This window comes from Manis pentadactyla, chromosome 8, assembly GCF_030020395.1.
Source record: "Manis pentadactyla isolate mManPen7 chromosome 8, mManPen7.hap1, whole genome shotgun sequence".
NCBI classification, from domain to species: Eukaryota; Metazoa; Chordata; class Mammalia; order Pholidota; family Manidae; genus Manis; species Manis pentadactyla.
The window spans coordinates 77,279,585-77,287,959 of record NC_080026.1 but is presented as its reverse complement, the minus strand read 5'-3'; the positions used below and the strand labels follow the sequence as shown (position 1 = coordinate 77,287,959).

The following is an 8,375-nucleotide window of genomic DNA, read 5'->3' as shown; positions in this document are numbered from 1 at the left end:
TTCAGAGAGATTGATAAAATACTGTCATTAAGCCCTAAACTACAGAAGCACTTTCTCCACCACTGCTCTTTCAAGAGTGGTTGCTTGGCTCAATATCTATCTATCTATCTATCTATCTATCTATCTATCTATCTATCTATCTATCTATCTATCTATCATCTATCATCTTTCTATCCACCTACCTACCTGGCTATTGATAGAGATACATACATGCTTCAAATATATACACACACATATATATATGTAAATGCTTCAAACGGAGCTTTAGAAGTGGAACAAGTCCAAGTTTTAGTATGTTTACAACTTTCTCCAAACAGTATTTTTAATTTAAAAAATGCACTGCCCTATTTATTTTCAGGATGAGCAGATATAATGTGTTAATTCTCTTTCATTGTTTTCCTTTCTGCATTACTAAGGAATTTGCTATGTGTGAAGCTGCTGTTTATACTATCATATTTGATGTATGAGAGCCAAAGTGCTGTCATATTTTTCCATTTCACATTTTCCAACTTCCACAAGGCCTGTTTTAATCAGATAGAAATCCAAATTCCTAATAATAGGGTAGATAATTCCCATCAATAGGAAATTAATATATTCACTGTAATGTAAAACAATCGCACCTCATCTTACAATACAAAATAGCATCCTAAGTCCTGTTAGATATGAAATCTTACCTTAATACCATAACATGAGATTTCTTTTCTGTAAAAACAGTTTGAGAATATGAAATAAAATATATTGCTAACATTTCCATTTGAACCACTGTATTAGTTTCCTAGGGAAACTAAGGTAACAAATCACCACAGTCTTACAGACTTAAAACAACAGAGATGTGTTCTTTCTTGGTTCCAGAGGGCAGAATTCTGAAAAGGTATCAGCAGAGCCACGCTCTGTCTGAAGGCTCTAGGGGAAAATCTGTCTTTACCCTTCTAGCTTCTGTGGCTCCAAGCTTTGCTTGGTTTGTGGCTGCATCACGCCGATTTCTGCGTCTCTCATTACGGGGCATTCTCTGTGTGTGCTCCTCTTCCTTCTCTTCTAAATCCACACAGCATCGGATTTAGGGACTACCCAGTTAATCCATGTACATTTCATTTTAAGGTCCTTAATTTAATGACATCTACCAACACCCTTTTTCCAAATAAGCCATGTTCACACACTCTAAGGGTTGGGACTTGGACATACTTTTGGGAGTGGGACGGTTCACTATTTTGATCAATACAAACACTAAAAAAATTCTGTGGATTCCAGCTGAAGAATCCATATTGCCTAAAATATGAAAGTAGTCAAAACTAAAACATGATGTTAGGCTTATATTATAATTTCTGCTTTTGTAAATATTTACTTATATTTTCTTTCATCCAAATGTTATCTACACCTACAAGTTTCTTCTCAGATATAATTTCCCTAAGACATCTGGATGCTCTTCCAGATATAAGTGATCATTTTCTTACTCACTCAAGAAATCCTACTTTTTTCCTTTTTCTTATTGCACTGAAAACTTCCCACCTTGTAGATGGCATAATCAATACCTCTTTGTAGTCTATTTTCTCATAATCACTTTAACATTTTATGAAGGAAAAACTAAGGCTTTGGAAGATTCAAATACTTTCCCAAGGCAATGCAGCCTATAATAATCAGGATCATGTTTGCAACTCAAGTTAGTCAGACACGGGTCCAAGCTTTCAGTCAATACATAATGCCAGTACTTGAGACATACTGGGCTTGAGAGTGTTGTACAAAGACAGTGGGCATGGATTTGAAGACCTCAAATTCTAGACATGCTCTAATGAGTGACCTTGGTGGGGTCATCTAACCTCTCAGTCTTAGCTCCTGCCTTGCTCATGAAAGAAAGCTTTTATTTTTATAATTTCAGTCTGGAAATTAAAAGACAGCATTTATTTAAAGTGCCTAGTAAAGTATCTAAAATTAAAATGTAGATTGAATAGTTGTTAGTTGTATCTGAAACTTGGTTGAATCCATTCTGAATTCCCTCCAATACTTTGCCCATGAGAAGTATGTAATAAATGTCTATTGTATAAATAAACAATTTTAAAATTATTAGTAGCACATGCTGATGGATGGGAGTCTAGTTCTAGATAAATAGTTCATGTCAGTTTTCCGAACATGTACTTCTAATTCTGTTGTTCAGACCAAAGCAGTAGTTAACCTAATAGAAGAGAAAGAGTATACTTCCATTATTTGCAGCTACCCAGGTGAATAATTAGCACCATTGAAAATACTCATTAAAGGTTCAGTTATGAAATTTAAAATATTTTGTTTCATAGAAAAAATTTAAAGGAATTTATTTTAAATTATATTAAATGTAAAAATAAATCAGCATTTTGTGAACTCTGATCCTGCATCCCAGTAGCTGAAGGTGGTGACAGAAAGGAAACAACACACTGGAAGTGACCTGTCATTCCTTTGCAGTAACTATATTATGTTCCCTCAATTAACTTCTGTTATTCTCTTTCAGATGAATAGCTTATACCATCCCTCTTTCCTCAAACTTCCAAATAAATTTATCATCTCCAAACACCTACATATCTTAGGCCTTACCTCTAGAAATAATGGATGAACTACACGTGTCCACCGTAACTCATTCCCTTTTACCCAACTGAGGACTTCTGTCCTGTAGTTGTGCCGACTCTCCCTCCTCTGTTCTGCCTGTGCTCCCCTCCACCATGAATTATTCCTATTAGTAACAGCCCAGTCTTTAAAAACACAACCATGTACCCACACACCCAGTTCCCTGACTAACCATCACCATTCTCTCCCAACATTTTGCTCTTTACTTGTACAACACAAAACACCAATTCCTTAAATCCTCTATATTTCTTGACAGTCCCTAGGAAGGCTGTTTTCCCACTGCTCTACTGAAACTACTTCTTTCCAAGACATCAGTGACCTATGTTTTTCTGGATACCAAATGGTCAATTCTCAGTACTTATTTTCCTTGACCTGCCAGCAGCACTTGATACATACACACCCTCTCCTCTTTTGGAAACCCTTTCTTCACTTGGCTTCAGGGACTCCTTCTCACCCCTTCCCAGTTGTTTTAGCTAGATCTCCCTTATTTTGCTGACTGCAAAATATTTGCAAGTCCCATTTCCTCCCTCTTTATATTCACTCCACAGATAGTCTGGATCAGTTCCATGATTATTCCTTGACTGCCAACTGTATAACTCCCCTGACTTCCAAACTGATGGGTAGAATCCATGGCACATATTTACTTGGTGCTTTAAATGAATATTTCAAACTTCAGTTTTGCAAACCAATTATTGATTTCTATTCCAAGTCCATTTTTTCTCCAGCATAACACATCGAAGGGGTACCTCCATTTTCCTAATCTCCAGAGTTAGCTACTTCTCTCTCGTCACCTGCCACTAATGCCCTCTCATTAATTATGTCATAATTAAACTCAACTGTGTGCTGTTTCTCAACCATGACTGGCATGCTGTCAACTCAGAGCCTCTGAGACTGGTATTCCTTCTTCCCAATGATAGGATTCTGTAAAACACCCCTTGCTTATTTGGCTCTCAGTTCAAATGTTATTTTATCAAAGAGCCTTCTGTGAATATATTAAATAATTACTAACCCTTTCCCTACTCCAGTCCTCTTTGTCTTCCCTTACATCTGTTTTCAAGTACTAACATTACCTACATACATTTGTATATTTTGTCTTTTCTCACAAAAATATAAAATTCACAAAGTTCTTGTTAAATAATACTTTTCAAAGAAGGTGAAAAGAGGTTTAAAAAGACAAGTACATCTGGCCATGTATTTTTTATGGTTACTGTAAGAATAAATGCAGCTCAGCATGAGAAGTAGTGCACACTTCAGGTTTTTTCAGAAGTTGTAGAATTTTCATTATGGAAAGGAGGAAAACATCACCTCAAACGCTTGCCCTAAAGAATCTCTGCAGACACACTGCTGAATTATTGATCTTTTATTTTTGTTTGGTTAGGGGCTTCTCTTTATTTTCATTCATCTTGTACCACAATATTTGCCACAATGAACGTGAGAAATAGATAACTCATCACTATTATCCTGAGGGAGAAACCCTAGCTTGCTTTCATAAATGATCAAAATCTGTAAAGAAGTGAATATATTTAATCAAAGTTTAATGACATTTGTTTTTATTAGATATATTTTATCCAGACAGTTTACCATTCACATATTAATATATCATGTATACAAATAAGCACACAGCAGAAGTATCTTAGAAAAATTATCTTAATCCTTCAAATATGAGACAACCCCAAGAATTAAAATTATACCCAAAATTCAGAAACTTATGAGTTACTGGAAAATGATTGTCTGCTAAATTTGTTTTTAATAAGCTAAAATAAAAATAATACTTTTAAAATAACCAACAGGGTTTCATTTCAATTTACAATACTGTTTTACTTCTATGCAAGAATTTAAATAAACTTCCCTTATCAGACTAAGTATTTTCATTTTCTTATTAGTTTTTGTTTGTTCTATAAACAAATCACTCTTGCCAGTCTCTCAACTCCTCTGCAATTACTGTTGCTTAAGAAAGTTCCATTTAGAATGAGATTACAAGAAAATTATAGACATCAGCTGCACTTAAAATTGTTTAATATGACAGTTAGAATAGCTTTCGCTCGGCATGTATCGCTTGGCTGGTGGAAACTAGTGCACGATACAATTTTAGCACAAACTCAAAATATTAAAATTAGTCTACTTCTCATGTTCCCAAGAAAAGTGATTTTTAGAGGCTAATCTCTGTACACAGTATTTCCCACTTTAATTAGTGTCTGATGAAACAGAGTATGTGTCGCTAGTATATATGTTTGTCTAAAACTTCTTTTGGTAAGCATTGTGCGATCCAAATGAAGTTTCTTCTCTTCAATACAGTAATCTGCAAGGAAAATTTCTTAGATTATATAACCGTACTCTACTCTACAATATATTTTAGTGTCTATTATGTGTTTTGAAGTTCACATTTGTGATAGAAGTAGCATGCAAAGGTTTTTAGAATTGCAACTATATCAGGGCTTTGTTGTTCAGCATATTCAGAAGTTATATTCTCACCAAACATAATACTGTATATGCCTTGTCCTTCCATCTTTATGGTCACATACTAGATAACCCTAAACGTGGATTTGATAACAGTCTGAAACTCATTTTTCAGTATATTGAAAAATAGAAAAAAAAACAACCTGCAGGGAACAAGTTTTTTAATGAGTGGAGAAGCAATATTCATAACCTTAAAATCCAATATAGACTCTCATTGGAGGTTGAAATGCCAGTCTTAGTGATGACCACAAAAAGATAAGGAACAGATACCAAAAGTTGGCTTAAAAGATTTTCCAGAATGTCCTTGAATCTTTAAAAAAAAAAAAATTGGAAAAATATAGCTAAATATCATCATTGAATTTACCCTGGAATTTTGTATAAATTTTTAGATTGCTCACATGATTACAAAATTTAGAGTATAAGTCAACACTTGAGGCCAGGATGAAATTTGCAATGACTGTCCTTAAAAAGGCTTGCTTAACTTTGGTAAGGCACATGTGCTTCAAGTAGACTTTAGGGAGTGTGTGTGTGTATGTGTATGTAGTATTACTTTGTAAAGTAATTACATTGTGTTTCTGAAAATTCCTCTTGACAAAGTTCTGACAACAGCAGGACTGAAGTTCCCACCTAGGAGACTCTGGGCATCCTAACACATCTTTATAGCTATTGCATGTATTGAGAGAGATCTTTTTTGAGGCAGAAAGACACTCTAAACTATTATAATTCTCAAAGAATGTGACTTTGCAAAAAGTTTGGTGGGATGTGATGATAGTCCAGTAGTCCTAAATAGAAAGAGAAAGAGAGAGAAAAAGAGAGAGAACAAGCTGTGGTAGGTAACTGGCAGCCCCCGACAGACTCTAAAATCCAGAGTTTCAAGCTGGGGCACCATGGGCTGGACAGCACAGTACTTACATTTCCTTCAGTCAACCTCATAAGTTAAAAAAGGTTTAATTAAAACAGTTCAATAGTACATACTTCACATTAAAATCTAGACGTTCTGCTTTATCTAAAACACTGGAAACAAAAAAATGGGTTTGTACTTCCACAAAGAAGCTAATATTAATTTAAATTCATCAAGTGCCCAGTTCCCCATTTTCTCTCTGCCAGCTCCACTTATTTTCAGTATCTTCCTGACTGTTACAGTCGTATTCAGTTGTAATACTTTCTTTAAGCAACTGTGGCTAATTACACTTATTAAATGCACGCAACCTAAACAGACACACATGCACCTTCTTTTACCAATTTTCTCTTTTCTACAACTTAACACTCATTTTCATCCAACCACGTTAAATCTGATTATTTTTCAATCTTCATACAGCTATTGTTTACAAGCTATTAACAAAATAAACCTCTGACATGCATGATATATTTATGTGTATGGACAGAGGGATGGAATCTGTTCTTTGAATCCCCCTTTCACTCTACCTTTATCATTATTAAAATTGCAACTTCAAAATGACCCACAATATCTGATTTCATCTTTGCCCATGGGCATCACGTTAACAAGTTTCTAATCTTAAGACTTTTACTTCCTTTCATCCACAAAAGATTCCTGATTCTGATTTATTCACCCATCTATGAAATGGAAAAGTGGGAGAAAAAATGTTTCTAGCCATTCATTTGCATGAAAGCCCTCTTTAATATTTTCTCTAAGAGGAATATCTTGCTGAATCATGTAAAATAGGGGAGTTTTCATAATTTTGGAAGTTCCACTGCATGCTTTATGAATAGTATTTAAAAACTTGAATCTTTGAACTTCAGCATAATTCTAAGGGGAAAAATATTACTTTATAAAGTGATTATTGTTTAATTGGACAAGAGTGCTAATTAAGTAGAAAAGCTATAGTTTATACTTCCATACATGCTTTGAGGCTTTGTTTTTTTTTTCCCGATAATTCTTAAGGTTTTTATTTACCAATTTCCATTATTTTTGCCATTTCAACAAAAATATTAAAGTAGAATTATGTGGCTTATATTCACTCCCAGATAAGAAAGAGATGTTGTTATAAGTTAAAAGGGCTCTGCTAGTATCAATGCACTCAGACATTTGGGGGCAGATTTGCTTATTTTATTACCGGTAAAATGTAATCTGTATGCATAAGAGAAAATTATTTAAATTCTGTTTGCTCCTCAAGCAAAAACAATGTTGTATTGAATGACCATTGATAGATATGCCGAATTTTACAATTATAGTACTGGCTATCTTTTGTAAGGAATGCTCTAAAACCAGCTAATGTCATTCTTGTTTTGTTTATCTGTCCTGCAATTATTAAGCAACTCTGCCAGATATATTTAAACAGGTAATGTGGTTGGTGTAATTAGAGCATTAGTTATCACTTAGTCTGCCTGTTACTCATCATTTTCCCCTCAACTACATAGTTCTCCCAAGTTAATCTACATGTCATCCACTTTATGCATGGTCTTTTTGAAATACGTTATTGGTCACTATTAGTCTAAAAAAAACACAAAAACTTGTTACTGAGACCCTCTTTGATGTGTTGAGACCCCAACAAGTTCTTCTTGCTGAGTGTCACTTATGACAGTAGAATGAGACAGAGTTCAGGTCAGCAAAACAAAAGCTTTATTCTTTGATTAAGGAATGGAGAGGCAACAGGTCATTATCTAAAGACACCTTCTCCCCAAAATGGGACAGTGGGAGACTTCTAAGGGGCCAGGATGGCAAGGGTGGTGATGGCGGTGTGAGGATTTAGGGGAAAAGGGTGCAGACTTCCAGGGATGGCTAGTGTGTATGCAGTCTCTCGGACCCTGTTGCTCATGGCACCAATTGTGCCCAGCAAGGTGCATTTCTCTATCCCAGGAGGACAACTTGGAATGCTAATGTATTAGAATAATAGTATAATGAGCTTATAAGTAGGTCAGGTCTGATATCTTGCAACTGCCTGGTTCTGGCTGGTTTTGAGGTTTGGCTTTTTGAATCCTTGTTGCCTCATTTTTCTGTAAGTAAGCATAGCTCTAGAGCAACAGTTATTTTTCCTATTTTTTTCAGGGGCATTGCAAAACGGGGCAATCAAAAGCAATGGAAAAGACTGAGGAGTTTATATCCCAGTAAAATATCCTGGTGACAGGCTAGATTTTCCAGTTCCCTGTGATTTGGTAAGTAATATACATGTTCAAACTTGTCACATGCTAGTGCACTGTGTAGACTCTATCTCTAGGAATCTCTTTTTTTAAACTCATTTTTTGCTATTTTGTTTTTTACTTTATTTCTTCTACTTGAATGATTTTGCTCCTTTCCTTTTTCCCATGTAGATGTTATTGGATTCAATGCCCCATGGAAGTTCCATTATATCATTATATCCATGAAATAA

The 8,375-nt window shown here is 35.0% G+C and overlaps 1 protein-coding gene across 3 annotated transcripts in view; it reads left to right on the top strand.

Annotated features, from left to right (window-relative positions):
- The first annotated feature begins 8,053 nt into the window (after positions 1–8,053).
- Positions 8,054–8,375, top strand: part of PCDH15 (protocadherin related 15) — a 761,207-nt gene continuing 760,885 nt past the window's right edge. For all 3 annotated transcript variants that reach the window (XM_057505880.1, XM_057505879.1, XM_036928766.2), the window contains exon 1: positions 8,054–8,160. The gene's annotated coding sequence lies outside the window, so the exon portion shown is untranslated. The remainder of the gene's footprint in view (positions 8,161–8,375) is intronic.